The sequence below is a fragment of the Schistocerca americana genome, chromosome 5 (genome assembly GCF_021461395.2).
Source record: "Schistocerca americana isolate TAMUIC-IGC-003095 chromosome 5, iqSchAmer2.1, whole genome shotgun sequence".
Taxonomy (NCBI): Eukaryota; Metazoa; Arthropoda; class Insecta; order Orthoptera; family Acrididae; genus Schistocerca; species Schistocerca americana.
The window spans coordinates 358,752,144-358,768,315 of record NC_060123.1 but is presented as its reverse complement, the minus strand read 5'-3'; positions in this window follow the sequence as shown (position 1 = coordinate 358,768,315).

The following is a 16,172-nucleotide window of genomic DNA, read 5'->3' as shown; positions in this document are numbered from 1 at the left end:
ATCACACACATCCATGCCCGAGGCAGGATTCGAACCTGCGACCGTAGCGGTCTCTCGGTTCCAGACTGCAGCGCCTAGAACCGCACGGCCACCGTCACAATAACAGGTACTGCACCTACACATTGTTCAAAGTTAAGTCCCATAGTGCTTAGAGCCATTTTTTTTATCGCTAGCGCACGCGAACGCAAACGAATATGCTGCATCATATCAGTTTTCTCGAGATTGGCGATAGATGGAGTCCATCCAAGTCTAAAGAAAACTTCTATATGCTGGCTAAATTTCATATGCGGCAACATATTATGTAATATGCAACAAACGCAAAATCATAGAGATCCCTATTTTTCATTGCGATCTCTTTCGAATTTCGAGCAATGTCTTATTTACATGCAGGTATCACAATAACTATGACCATAAACGAAATGATGGGCATGTCATCATGGAGCTGACAGATAAAGCTATAAGTAACGCGAAAATATTTTTTTACCGAACAGTTTCCGTAAAATCGTTTGAGAAAGACTGCAGGTCGTGCGCATTGATTCTGTCATCGCAGCGCAAAGCTCACCGGCCGAAAGCGGGCAAACGATGCTGGCCTGGCCTTCCAAACAAACGAATGAATCTGCCCTGCGCTTTGGCCAGAAACTGGTCATTGCGCATCGTCCACCTATCCTATGCGGACTCTAACATAACTACATCGGTGCGTGAGAAACGGCGTACTGTAATCGAGTTTCTAACCGCAGAAAATGTGCTGGCAATTGAAATCTATAGAAGTTTGAACGCTGTGTACGCTAATTATTATATCGACATGAGTAATGTGTGACGTTGGATTGCTGATACTGGTAATGGCTTGCACAACAGAAGTTTCAAAGAAACATGTCCTTCATCTCATAAACAAACATGACACTGACTACCAACTACCGAAATGATAGTAAAAGGAATTGAGTTACTTTACATTTATTTTACAAGAACTAACTTACGTGCGGAAAAAACTAAACCCAATTAGAGTTTTCATTTAAAATTAACCCACTGAATACGAGGAACCCGCCGGCACGTCACTTCAATCCATAGCCAGCGGTGGAGGTCGTATCGGCGCCCTTCCCTATAACCTCCATCGCAGTGACTGATGGCGTGCCGGACTGCTCGCAGCCTTTCACTTTTACGTTTACCTCGCTCCAAGCCAGTCCCCTGCTAAAATCCATGTGATCTGTCAGTGATTGTGAAAAGCTTAGAGAACCACGTGCACGTCTTCCCTTTCCGATATCCAATGCAGTTCGCCAGCAGTAACTCTGCAATCTTAAGATAAGTAGGGCGAATTTTTTGCGCATTTCTATTTGATTGTTATTTTGAATACTAAAATAAATCATTCTTTTTTGGTACCTAATCAATGTACAATTACATATTATAGTGGGTTATTGGAATTAATAGGTTTTTAGTAACTCCTTGTCTGAGCATGTATGGTATTCTGATTGATTTAACATTTGGCAGTAATATCTCCAATAACTATTTTTCCATCCTACTGTATAAACTTAGTTTTCACTCAGAATGGTTCGCACTAGAGGAAGTAATAGATGATCTGGCGATTCTGAAAACATTCCATCAGCTTCCTCAGATCGCACGCCTCGATGTCAGCACTCACGCCGCGTACTTCTGCTGACCCCTGTACGCCTTAGACGTTTCCTGCAGCAACAAGTTTTGTGAACGTTTTCTGTTTTTTTTTATTTAACTTTGTCGGTTTGTGCTCACAGTTAACCAAATACTCTGATGGACAAACAGATAATAATGCAGCTGTCACAAAATCACTGGCTAAGTGTTCGTTTCCTATCTGTGCTCTGTGCTCTATTCTTATTAGTGTCTTCTATCGTAGGTATTTTATCTGAATAATATTAATTTGTTTTGTAAATGCGACTGGAAAACAAATATTTTTTAGACTCCCTTACTTCTGAATTTACTTAGCGGACTTTAGTAACATAATTTATTTTGAAATAAACAAGTCAGAATTTCTAGCTGGTCTTTCATGTATGTTCATTTATTTTTGTTTAGTTCCAAGCAAATAAGAGGAAAGTAAGGAGCGCTGTGTTCCGGAAATCCTCACTGACTACAAATTCTGCAGATTCTGGCAGAAGCTGGTGAAGGGGACATCTAGGAAAATATCAATGACGATGATGACGAGGAGTTCCTGGAGGGGCAAAATTTTGGTTTTCTTCCTGAAGGGGACGAGGATTCAGATGAAGATGAAAAATTCCAATTACCTGAGTCGCACCTCAAGTAAGTGTCTCTTTGCCGTCCCAAGCCGACCCCACAGACAATGGACCATACAAGCCCCTAACACCACTGACATACCTTCTAAAATAAATACTGGACTATCTATTGACACGACTCATCTAAATAACCCATTAGACGTCCTAAACCTCTTACTAGCCGATGAACTCATTAACCATAATGTGACACAAACAAACCATTATGCCTAATATTTAGGCAGAATGACCTCACATCGTGAAGCAGTCGGGGAAAAAGGGAAGCTTCTTGAAGTAAAAGAATTCAGGATGTTTCTTGGTTCACTTTACCACATGAGAACCATTCGATTGAGCAGAATGACCTATTGTTGCAACACTGACCCTGCACTCTTTGGCTTACCGTGGTATGGGCAGGGACAGATTTTTTTTTTTAAGGTTGTAAGTTTTGCATTTTTCAAACAATTCAGTACCCAGTGAACCTATACTTGCTGAGTGGCAGTACAAAATTTGGTACTTCTTAGACATTATTCGTTGACAATCGACAGTTTTATATTACCGATCAAAGACTTGACACTAGATGAATCTGTGGTTCTGTGAAGAGATAGACTCATGTTCCGACAATATATAAAGAACAATGCTCACCCTTATGGAATTAAACAATATATATTGAATGAGCTGTCTAGGTTAGTCCTGATGGTTGTTGTATGTACGACACCTCTGATAAAGAGCTTCGCGGAAGAGGACAAGCTAGTTCAGTTGTCCATAAATTAATGTGTAGAGATTTGGGAGTTGGACATTCATTATTTATGGAAAATTCTGTAACAGTGTCAGCCTTGTCCAAGAACTACTTCAGAGGGGCACCTGCTTTACAGGAACCGCCAGGGAAAAGCATAGAGTTAACCAATTAGAAGTGGTTACTTCAAAATAAAGAAAGGGGAAAGTAGTGGATGCGCACAGGAATATGTGTACTCAATTGGACAGATTAAAGAGAAGTGCTCACAATTAGCTCAGAGTTTCCTGGTAAAATGGTTCGTACGACGACTCGTGGAGGCATTGTAATTCAGAAACCGGAGATATTTCTGAAGTAAAACGAATCAGTGGGTAGTGTCGACCATGTCGTTCAAATGATGGCGTATTATCAGCACAGAAAGAGTCTTAAATGGACAAAGAAGCTCGGTACGCATTTTCTACATTTATACTTTTATAACGCTGTACAAAATATAACAAAAAGAGGCCAAAGAAGCCTTTACGACTTCGTAATTAAGTAATAAAATCCCTAACCCCCCTTTTACACAGACGCCAACAATGACTCGACCTTTAAAAAAAGTGGGATCAGAGGAGACTCTCATCATTTCCTCACAGAATTTGGGAAGGCTGAGGGGACAAGTAGAAAAATTAGAAAGAGCTTCTGAGTTTGTGTAGACACAAAAGACAGGAAACTTCCTGTTATTGCCCTATCTGCACTGTTATGCCAGCGTTATGCAAAACAACCTGTTTTCAGTATTATCATAAAAATGTGACACACTAATATTTTATGTCTGCGTTTGTGAAACTGTAGGATATATATTTATCTGATTTGATTATGACTCAATTAAGTCGTAATTTTTGAATTATGAACTGCTGTTTTTTGTTAATCAAAATCCTAATTTCAAATTCTAAAGACATATGGGTAAAAACTGCCTCAACGGTAATTTTTAATTCGGAAGTTTGTACATTTCTATTGGACTACTATGAAAGCCCGTAACGCAGTTCACAGTCCCCACTCAGGGAAGGCAAGCGCGCGGGCATCCCCTGACTCTTGAAAGTGACAGAGGGTGCCTGCCAGTACGCCCTCCATCACTGGCTAGGGACTGGAGGAGCGTGCCGGCGCGCTCCTCGTATTGAATAATACAATGCACATGAAGCAGTTATCTGTCTCAACTAAACATGATAAACACATGACTGGACCTCAAGGTAGTGGCTTGGGAAAGGAGTAATGTTGCGGTCCACATAATTAATCATGGAAACCTAAGGAACACAACGACACACTTCTTTCCCAAAGGGTTATAACACTTGCGAAGAGATATCAAGTGCAAAAGCAAATGAAGAGTCAAGAAAGGCAGATAGATGTCAGAGGGATCTGACAAATCTTTCTCACATATTACGAAAACGTCTTGTCACTGTGTAACACCATAGCTCTAATGCTCTACTGATTTATTCTGCTTTTGTATCATTTAATATTACATCGTCAAGCTTCTGTAAATATTGTTTGATTGAACGATAACACAAAATTGTTTACTCCTTTCCTTGTTAAAACTTTGATGTCATGATTTGATTCTGTGCTGTATAGTGTATTTGTTATTTAGATTCTTTGTCTCAACTGGAGGGAACAAATCCTACTGTACATAATTGTAATTTTGTGTGAATAATTTTTGGTAGAAATGTCAATATGTGCAAATATTCTGTCTTTTTTAAAATGTATGTTTGCTGTTATGTAAATTGCTGATCCTCACTTAGTGTTCTTAGTTAGCTTGTATGTAAAGGGTGTAGTGGTTCCCCTCGGGAACGGTACTGTGTAGCGCGCGCAAATTGTGGTTGGCCTAGGTAGAAAAGGTGGAATAAGAGTCAGTCGGGGACGAGCTACGAGCCGGGGACGAGCTACCAAACTGTGCAGTGTCATGTTTATGTTGCATATCGTGCTGGTTCCGAGAGAGGCTTTTCCTGCCGCTTTCCAATGCCTCGGATGGATGGATAAATAGCTGGAACTATTCTGGAATTTGTATCTGTCGTCGCCACCAAGAAATGACAGAGTCCAGCAATTCTGTCTGCGAATCCACCTACCAACAAGCAGTTGCCACCAGGCTGCGCAATCACTGTAACGTAATACTATAATGATGTACAGCGAAGGATCAGCTTAATGGATGTGCTAATGTGCTCAAATATAAGGTAATTTATATCTGAATTTATGTACCTACCTTGATTTTCCTCCTTATCATAACACCTCTCAGGTTCCTCTCCGTTTGCACTAAAGTAATTACCGAGTGTCCCTACTGAAAGAACATTTATGACAAATGTTATGCTAATTAATGCCTCTTGAACTTAGTAAAAAGGAAGTTAAAGTTAATGTGGCAAGAGAGTGAGTTAAACGAAATGTTGTTTGCTGAAAATAATTTTCCTATTAAAACTGGTTATTAAAGTGCTGTTGCCAACTGCAAAATTAAAAGTTCTTAAGACTGAGGCTTCTAAAGTTTTGCTTAGCAAATGATCACCTTGATATCTGTAGTAAATTCAAAAAAGGTGAGTCAGTTTTTTGCAATTTTGTCAACATTGTGTTTCGCTGTAGTAAAAGTGGAAAACTGCAGTTGTGAAACGTTATATACTCATGTTTGTTAAGTGTATGTCTCTCTTGTGTATAGGAAGTGCATATTAATAATATAACAGGATCCACAGTTTGTCTATTGTATTAATGCTGGGTAACAAGTAATGAGAAGACCACTAATTATAAAAACCATAATTTCTTTAAAGCCTGAAAGTAATAAGGTGTTTCGGTATCTCTTATAATTTTGCTAATAGTTTGTGCTGCTCCAGTTGTTAGCTTCAATCTTAAAACATATGTATGTGTCAGAGTTCATTGCACTCGCGTGTGACCAAGTATAGGTTGTGTTTATCCATTAGAGTTACTAATAACTATTTTCTTGAACGAGAACGTTAACCATTCTCTTGCCTAGTTAGGCTGGCGACCGTTTCCTTTATCAGTTGAACAGTGCAGATAGGCAAAATTTTGTTCGTACTGTTCAAATATTTACGTAATTCTGACTTTCACTTCCGATAAGCCACCTCCGTTAGGTACAATACGGTCAACATAATAAAATTCCTCCCAGAGGGTAACACTGCTCTGTTGCGTTATACCATAATTGGTCTAACAAAATAATTCTGTTTTGCAAACTGCCTCCAGCTTCGAGGTTATGGTATAGCAGTAGCAGACGGTAGTGTTATAACTTCATCGCCGAACATTTTGAGCTGTAGGACGTGCAGCGCGTCGCTCTTGGCGAAAACCACGGCCTGCAGTTGTAACTGAGCTGCACGTGCTGTACTATCGCTGCTTTGACGCGACGCACATTGGGTAATGGTCGAGCGAGTGAACTGGCTACAACAGGGAGACATCTACCGATAACCGCAAGAAGAAAACCGCCTACAAATGGTTCAAATGGCTCTGAGCACTATGGGACTTAACTTCTGAGGTCATCAGTCCCCCAGAACTTAGAACTACTTAAACCTAACTAACCTAAGCGCATCACACATATCCATGCCCGAGGCGGGATTCGAACCTGCGACCGTAGCGGTCTCGCGGTTCCAGACTATAGCGCCTAGAACCGCTCGGCCACTCCGGCCGGCGACGCCGCCTACAGTTGTGCCAAGATAAGCTTTTAGTTTAGATGTGGAAATGTTCTTTTGCTACGCGTGGCTAAAAGAGTTGGGAAGTGCTATTCCCACGCGTAGGTGTAGAGTTCTACCTGTTTTCCAGTTTTTATGAGAAAAGATGTGACTTACTGAGATAGCAGATGCTAAAATGTAGATGCCTCATATCAGAGCGTGGAAACATCATTTACTTAGAGGTAGTGTTCGGTGACAACTATGTGTTCTGTTTGAAGTCTTGCAAAGGGCAGTTAATTCCATTTATTGCAGTGGAAACCTCAGTTGTGTTAGAAACTGACTGGACACACTGGCTAGTGCTGGAGGAAAGTGGCAATTACAACCCTGTCTCCTAGGTCAAAGCGAGTCTCGCAAGAGTTATTTAGACGGAACATGTATCTGTAGCAGTACTGAGAATTAATCTGCTTTTAGTCAATAAACGTTTCCGAATATAAATCCACATTCGCCAATAAACGTTTCCGAGTATACGGAGCAATAAGTCCTGTAATTTTTCTCGCCTGTTCCACATCGCTAAAGGCCAGTTCCCACTAGGCCTTTCCGTGTTGAAAAGTTAGTTGCCATGGAGACATCGTTTGCGCCAGGGCGCCTCAAAGGTAACGGTCTGCTTCTGCTCATTTCGAACTTTTTTGCGTGCTGGCTGCCTCTTGACGCAAGGAAATTTCACGTACCTAATCATAGAACGCACTGGATGTGGTATCAGCTGTGCCCGTATGATGCGAATTAATGATGACGTGCTGGAGAGGATGTGCTGGACACTATGAAATATTTCTCATCTGACTTTTTTTTTCTAATAGTCTATTGAGTACAAGAAATTGCTCTTTTCGCATCTTATAGCGTAACATCTTCACTCGGTGACGGACTGCAATTCTTTCCGTTGTTTGTCGTAGTTACTGTGCTAACGAAATTTTAAGAATATGTAGGAGTAAAAACATATGGCAGCGTGGCTGCTTTTGCGTCGGCTAAACAGTACGCACTTCGGAGCAACGGCAGACAGTACATCTACCGGTTGTTCATCCGCATTTGGAGAGGTTCTCTCAGAAGTAGGTTGGAAGTGGATGGGCGTGACCAGTACAGCACAACAGGTATCATCGCAGAAGCAGAGCACAAACAAAAGGGAAATTTATCCGGCTGTGTCAACAATAACACGGTGCAGAACGAAAATCAACAGAATGAACTGACATGCCCGAGGCCCTAGCCATACGATTAAATTAATAAATAAAAGTGCGATGGAGAGAGAGAGAGATCGATGAGGATGACACTTTGACATGGATGCGCCTTGGAATATCCCTACCTGTTATGTTATAAGTGAGGTTTTCAAGCAATCCGCAAGATGCCTAGTGAGTGAACTGACAAAATTCGTCACCTAAACGTTAAAAGTTAGAGGGTGGTGACCCTCTAACTTGAGTTGGGCTAAACGCAACAGATTTCATGCACTCCGAAATGATCCCATCCTCGTGGTCCTTCTGAATAAATTTGACTACGATGTCAAAATTCAGTTGATTCTTGAGATATATACCTACTGGAAACTGCCATGTTACATAGCGTCAAGAATAATCAGTAACCATCAGAGGTCCTGAAACAGTCAGTATTGGAAGAGGTTTCGGCTGCCGAGACAATTTATGCTGTAGGGGTACTGACATTCAAATAACAGATTCTCCTCTTCGCCCCGTTGTGAACACCACTGGGTCATCGACTTGGAGGCTGACAAAACATCTAGCCAGCATCCTCACACCGCGCATGTGTCACTGTGTGCATCACAACAAAAACATCGGCGATTTAGTAAGAAAAAAAAATTAAGCACTTGTGTCTTAAGGTGATATGATGGTCAGTTTTCATGTGGTCTCCCAAGTTACGTAAAAAAAGGAAATTAAACATTCGTGTCTTGGGCTAAGTGATATAGTGGTCAGTTTTCATGTGGTCTCACTAGTTACATGTGTTTCTGTCGAAGACTGTATAGATGTCCTCTCCCAATTGTTTGATAGTACAATTACGGGATTCGTTAAGCACAGTTTGACATCGTCATATTTGCTATATGGTGGCCAGAATTTCGACCAATTTGACAGTTTGGCAATGGGAAGTCCATGAACTTTATCCATAGCCAAACTTTTAATGCAGAAATTTGAAGATATAACCTTGGCTACGGCTCCAGCTAAGACAAGTCGTTTTTGTCGTTCGGTCGACGACACTTTGATCACTTGGCCCTATGTACCTGGAAAACTGGAAGAATGGAAGCTCTCGACGAAAAAAGGGAATAACTCCAATTCTCTCCGTAAATAATTTTTTGTGCTGTGCAAAGGAAAAAAACTGGGCTTCTACGAGTCGGGGCGTGGAATGTCAGAAGCTCATCGTGGTAGAGACGCTAAAAAATCTGAAAAGCGAAATGCAAAGGTTCGATCTAGATATAGTAGAGGTCAGTGAAGTAAAATGGAAAGAAGACAAGGATTTCAGGTTAGATGAGTACAGGGTAATATGGACAGTAGAATAAAATGGCATAACGGGAGTCGGATTCGTTATGAATAGCGAGGTAGAGCGGAGAGTGTGTTACCGTGAACAGTTCAGTGATAAGGTTGTTCTTATCAGAATCTACAGCAATCCAGCACCGACAACGGTAAGTAACGTATACATGCTGACGTTGTATACTGAAGATGAAGAGATACAGAAAGTATACGAGGATATTGAAAGGGTAATACAGTAGGTAAATGGAGATGAAACTCTCCGTCATGAGGGATTGGAATGCAGTCGTAAGGTAAGGAGCTGAAGAAACGCTTACAGGAGAATATGAGATTGGTACTAGGAATGAGAGAGGACAAAGATTAATTGAGTTCTGTAGTTCATTTCAGCTAGTAACAGCGAATACTGCGTTCAAGAATCACATGAGGGGAAGGTACACTATTAAATGGGCGGGTAATACGGGGAAATTTCAATTAGATCACATCATGGTCAGGCAAAGATTCCTAAGTCAGATACTGGATTTGAGGGCAGACACAGACTCAGATCACAATATAGTAGTGATGAAGAATAGGCTGAAGTTTAAGACATTAGTCAGGAAGAATCATACGCAAAGATGTGGGAGTGGTGGTGGTGGTGGTGGTGGTGGTGGTTAGTGTTTAACGTCCCGTCGACAACGAGGTCATTAGAGACGGAGCGCAAGCTCGGGTTAGGGAAGGATTGGGAAGGAAATCGGCCGTGCCCTTTCAAAGGAACCATCCCGGCATTTGCCTGAAACGATTTAGGGAAATCACGGAAAACCTAAATCAGGATGGCTGGAGACGGGATTGAACCGTCGTCCTTCCGTATGCGAGTCCAGTGTGCTAACCACTGCGCCACCTCGCTCGGTAGATGTGGGATATGGGAGTACTAAGGAATGACGAGATACGCTTAAAGTTCTCTAAGACTGTAGATACAGCAATTACAAATAGCTTAGTAGAGAGTACAGTCGAAGAGGAATGGACATCGCTAAAAATGGCAGTCACAGAAGTTGGAAAGGAAAACATAGGTACAAAGAAGGTAACTGCGAAGAAACAGTGGCTAACGGAAGAAATTCTTCAGTTGATCGATGAAAGAAAGAAGTACAAAAATGTTCAGCGAAATTCAGTAATACACAAATAAAATTCACTGAGGAATGAAATAAACAGGGAAGTCCAGGGAAGCTAAGACGAAATGACTGCATGAAAAATGAAGGTCTCTATGAGGGGGAGGTTTTGTCTGATGTGACACAAGTAGGAGTCGATTTAGAAGACACAAGGGGTCCAATATTAGAATTTAAGAGAGTTTTGGAGGACTTAAAATCTAATAAGGCAGAAGGTGTGGATCAAATTCCACGAGAATTTCTAAGACCGTTGGTGTGTAGAATGTATGAACCTGGCGTTATACAATCTGACTTCCGGGAAAATATCATCCACAGAGGCAATTCCGACGTTGCGGCTGATAATGGAGGCAACACTAAAGAAAAATGAAGACACGTTCATAGGATTTGTCCACCTAGAAAATACGTTCGACAATGTAAAATGGTGCAAGACGTTTGAAATTCTGAGAAAAATAGGAGTGAGCTATAGGGAGAGACAAATAATATACAATATGTATAAGAGCCAAGAGGGACTAACAAGAGTGGACGACCAAGAACGAAGTAATCGGATTAAAGAAGGCTTAAGAAAGGGATGTATTTTTCGCTCCTACCGTTCAATCTGTACATTGAAGAAGCAAGGAGGGAAATAAAAGAAAGTTTCAGGTATGAGATTAAAATTAAAGGTGAAAGGATAGAAATGATACGATTTGCTGAAGACGTTTCTGTCCTCAATGAAAGTGAAGAAGAATTACGTGATCTGCTGAATGTAATGAAGAGTCTAATGAGTAAAGAATAAGGACTACAAGTAAATCGAAGAAAGACGAAAGTAATGAGAAGTAGCAGAAATGAGAACAGCGAGAAGCTAACCTTAGGATTGATGTTCACGAAGTAGACGTAGTTAACTAATTCTGCTACCTAGGCAGCAAAATAACCAATGACAGATGGAGCAAGGAGGACATCAAAATCAGACTAGCACAGACGAAAAGGGCGTTCCCGGCCAAGAGAAGTCTACTAGTATCAAACGTAGGCCTTAATTTGAGGAAGAAATTTCTGGGAATGTACGTTTGGAGCGCACTACTGTACGGTAGTGAAACATGGACTGTGGGAAAACCGGAACAGAAGAGAATCGAAGCATTTGACATGTCTGCTACAGACGAATGTTGAAAATCAGGTGGACTGATAACGTAAGGAATGAGGAAGTTCTGCATAGAATCTAAGAGGAAAGAAATGTGTGGGAAACACTGACAAGGGGCAGGGACAGGGTGATAGCACGTCTGTTAAGACTTCAGAGAATGGTTTACATGGTACTGGAGGGAGTCGTTGAGGGAAAAAACTGTAGAGAAAGAGAGAGATTCTAATACATCGAGTAAATAATTGAAGACGTAGGTTGCAAGTGCTACTTTGAGATGAAGAGATTGGAACAGGAGAGGAATTCTTAGCGGGCTACATCAAACCTGTCAGAAGACCGACGACTCAAGAAAAAAAAAAAAGCTTTTGTGCTTACAAAGTAACCTTTACACCCGTCCTTAACCTGTATATATATGACTGCATGAGATAACATGGCTAGAATTTTTCATATTAGTTTTTGTGCCTCCTGAAAAATCTAAAGATCTGAGTTACCCGTTTCTTGCAACGAGGTCTCCAGTTCTTAGAACATTTGAACATTATTCACGACCATATTAGGTTTGTGATGGAAACAGAGACAGATTGTGCATTGCTCTTTCTTGATGTCTTCGTTTGCAGGAAAACCAATGTGCACTTCAGGCACAGGAAACCCACACACATGGATCGGTATCTACACGCTTTCAGCCACTACCATCTAGCATAAAAAGTGGAATTTTGAACACCTTCGTAAACTGACCTGAAGTCGTCTTATACGTTGCCAACTAGAACTAAAATATCTCCAGAGAGTTTTTTTGTGAAAGTGGCTGCAATTACTTCCAGGTGTGACAGACTATTTCTGGTGAGACACTTAGGGAAAACACTACTAAGAAGAGAGCAAAAAAATTACGGTTTTCTCTTTCTGTTGCACAGTGGTAGGGAGGATGCGCCAGCTCTTGAATGGACACAGCATTCCATCAATGTTAAGGCCCTATCAAAAATACGGCAGTTCATGAGGCTTGGTGCGTCGTTGTGGCTCCTACCAGGTCGGCCAAAATGTTTGTTCTGTGGAGCAATATTGGACACAATATGAGTGATGTTTATGTCTATGCTACACTGAGAAATCAGTCACGGCAAAATAGACTTTAGAAAATTGACATCGGATTGTTTTCGATGAAACATGTCTCATTATGGGACGAAGGGATTTTTGGGTAGCGTCATAAAGGAAGCTACTAAAGTAAAAATATCTGAAAAGACCATCAATAGGGACGGTGGTTTGTAGCTCAGCACACTCTGGGACCCAGCCATTGTGTGACTGAAGCGAGCACGACTGATGTAGGAAGAAAATATCACCACATTTGGCAAGGAGGAAAAGAGCACTAGTGACCACAGCCAGCTTTGCAGCTATATAGTGGTGGGGCCACGGTGACACGGAAGTAATTTTCGATTTGGCAACGGCCAAGGAAAGCTTGGTCGGAAGGTCGCGGGATTTTAAACACCTGGTGTGGATGGAAGCCTGAGAAGATTTTATATATTACATTGCGTGTACTATGTATATGGCTCACTTTAGGCCATACTTTGCTGTGTATGAAATATAGCTAACGTACGGTACTGAAATTGTATTTAAAGTTAAGAGCAGAATAATATCTATCTCTGTTCTTGAGATACTGGTTTGTATGTCCGGTAGAAGGGTTGCACGCACTTTGCCCAGGTTTGTCGAAGTGGAATGTGAACCATCTAACTGTTAACACTCATCACCTTTCATAAGTGATTCAAGACATTGAACGGACTTTTTTTGCAAATGATAGCTTATGAATAGTCCAGGGAAAAAAGGATGTGGATCCAGTAAGCAAAGTTTTGAGAAAACAGCGGTTTTCATTTTAAAACGAAATATCTAAATTCTAGACAAAAAAAACAATAATTATTACGATGTTACACTGATAAATCACATATCTGGCACATTTTTGTTATGTAGATAGACTTTTTTCATTAATGTAGTTTTTAAAATTACATTATAATTTATTCATGTCGCAAAAATGTTGGCAAAAAGGATGACTATCCATTCATTTCTAGTGAAATATGTGACTGTATTGTTCGTGTGGTAGTGTCTGAAACTCTTAAAATGTCACTTGATATAAATTGGCCTAGGTCATTATCTGAAACTAATACCTGGCTTCTTAAATACACAGTACACTTCACAAATGAAGGAGTGATGCATAAAATTTTCGGGCTTTGACAGAACAAAATATTTTCAGGTGCTGAAAGTCATCAAACTTTGCTTTTGGAACAGGTATAGGTCCATCATATGCTAATCCATCAAGGTGAAAGCAGATGTCAGATAGAGATGAGATTTTCCTCTTCGGTTTGGTCACAACACTTTCATCATTCATGTCATTGTAGTTTTGCCGACGTAAGATCATTCTAGGATGGTGACGGACGATTTTCAGTTTCCTCACTGGACTATTTGATATTGTTTTACATATAGTGGGGAAAGAAAGGTGGTCCACGATCTGAATATTTCTTGATTGTCACAAGAAATGACTTTAAATGGTCTTGGTTTGTTTCTCGAGTTTCGGAGAACTACGTTCCATTCAGACGGAAATTCAGCCACAGACTTCTGGTTAACGAAACCCATGCTTTTATTGCATTCTAAATACAAATGTCCTTTTATCGGAAAAACCATTTGTATTGTATCTAGTCGTTTGGTGTTATGTACAATGTAGTGTAGCATTCTCAACACTGAGTAGTTCTTGTTTTGACCACTACACGAGTCACAAAAAATTGAAAGTTCCTTTACTTCAGAGTCAAGATGATGAAAAATGAAATCCTACAGCATGGAACAAACCTCATACCCTCCTTTTGTTGGAGGTTTGATGATACTTGTAGAAAATAGCTTCAGAATCTGATAATTTATGTATGTTAAACATGTAGACTGATAGTTGCCGTCGATAGTAAACATCGTTTGTGCTGATTTTTGAAATAGGTAGGTTTTTCTGAAAGTCCATGTTTTGTCTTTTTGTGCTGCAAGCCTAGCATTTTTCTTTAGTTTGTAAAAAGAATCAGCACGCTTTAAGTATAATTCCTTTTTTGGAGTATGTTCTTTAGTTCATACATAAGTTTTAAAGCTTCATTCTGAGTATTAGTAGGCAGGCTTAAATTTGAATGAACAGATTCTATTTTCACAGTAAATTCGTCAGAGGGGCTACAGGTGTCACACCTTGGATAGCCAAAGGTCAAATTAAATTTGGATTTAAATATTTATCTATACTTTTCCAGCGATATTTTATTGTCTGGGAAAGCCTTTTTTGTAGAGACAAATAATTTTACTCTCATTAAGTTCCTCTGGTAAGTAGCGTTTTTGAGACTTAGCTAAACCATAGTGAGACTTCCTGCTTTTAAAGGACTGAATGTTTTCAGTTACAGAATTTACAACATCATCAGGAAGCTTGTTAGGCCTGGAGCTGTGTTTTCCTCACCTATTCAATGGTGGTAAACCTGTTGTTTTAAAACTCTTTTGTAGATTTTGCAGCCTTTTAGTTGTGATGCCATGAAGTGATAAAAATGATTTGTAGCATACAGGGATTTGACAAACCTGTTCATTCCTTATTACTCTCACCTTATAAAAATATGAATATGTGTGACAGTCAGCCTCAGATTCTGTGTTCCTACGCCGATGACGAGTGACAGGAGAGCACTATATTAATCAACTAAGGTGGATCGACTGTTTTTTATGTGATTCAATCTGATTAAACTTTCAAATAATATCACTTCTTTCACTTGCATTTGTGTATTTAAAATACTCTAGTTTTAAGCACTTACAGCCTGGACCCTTTTCATGGCTACTTAACCTCAACTTTTTTATTACGTCATGTATGAGGCCAAAGGATTTTCTTTTCCTTGAACTATTTTCAAAGTTTGTATCTTCTTCATTTTCCTTAATATGTTGTAGACTATACAAGGCATGACAAGCAATAAACCAACACTAGGATAACACGCTTTAACAGTTAACACAACATTAAACCACCAACAGCTGGGTGAACTGAAGGCAAAGCACACTGCAGTCAGCACAGCCAAGTAAGTGGACCGTCATCCTTGTAGCACACATAGAATGGCACCCTCATCTTTCTTGCCTAAATCCTATATTTTTGTTGGCTGTGTATCCATAGACATTCATCATTTTAGCCTTCTGGGAGTAGTTAAACATATTCTGTTGGGGTTAAACTATACAAATTCTCTGCAAGCTCATTTTTCATGAAAAGTGGACCTCATCCTTTTTTCTCTGGACTCTTCATATGAAGAGGCACGTATTTTGTCAAATGATTAATACTCGAAATTTTTTTCTCTATTGAGATATCGAAGTAACTATAGTTTTTCCGATGTGGCAACGCATTTTTAATGGTATATGTTGTCAAAGAGGAATACAGTGGAATGGTTCACGTTAATTTTAACAATATTATTGATATGTAGGGTATCGAGATCTAACCAAAACATGTTTTTTATAGCACAGGATCTGATTTCTAAGGCAGGCATCTGATACTTTACTTCTGTTTCTTTATTGAAAGGTCATACAGCCCGATGGCATCATCTTCTGATGCCAAATACCAGATAAAATTGTTGCCATCATCATCAGAATCCTCAAGTCCTGTAGAACAATACAGTGCACCAGATGAGCGTTCCCATTGATCGAAGATTGATTAGTAGTTACGTAGGTCTATGGTTAGCTTGACCATTTCCACCTTTACTTTAACGATACGACGCTAGATTCGCCACTTGATTGCCAAAATATCAAATGCGCTTTTTCTTAACTTGCTTGCCCAAGAGAGATAATAATTAAAAATGATTTCACATGAACAGGACGCCCT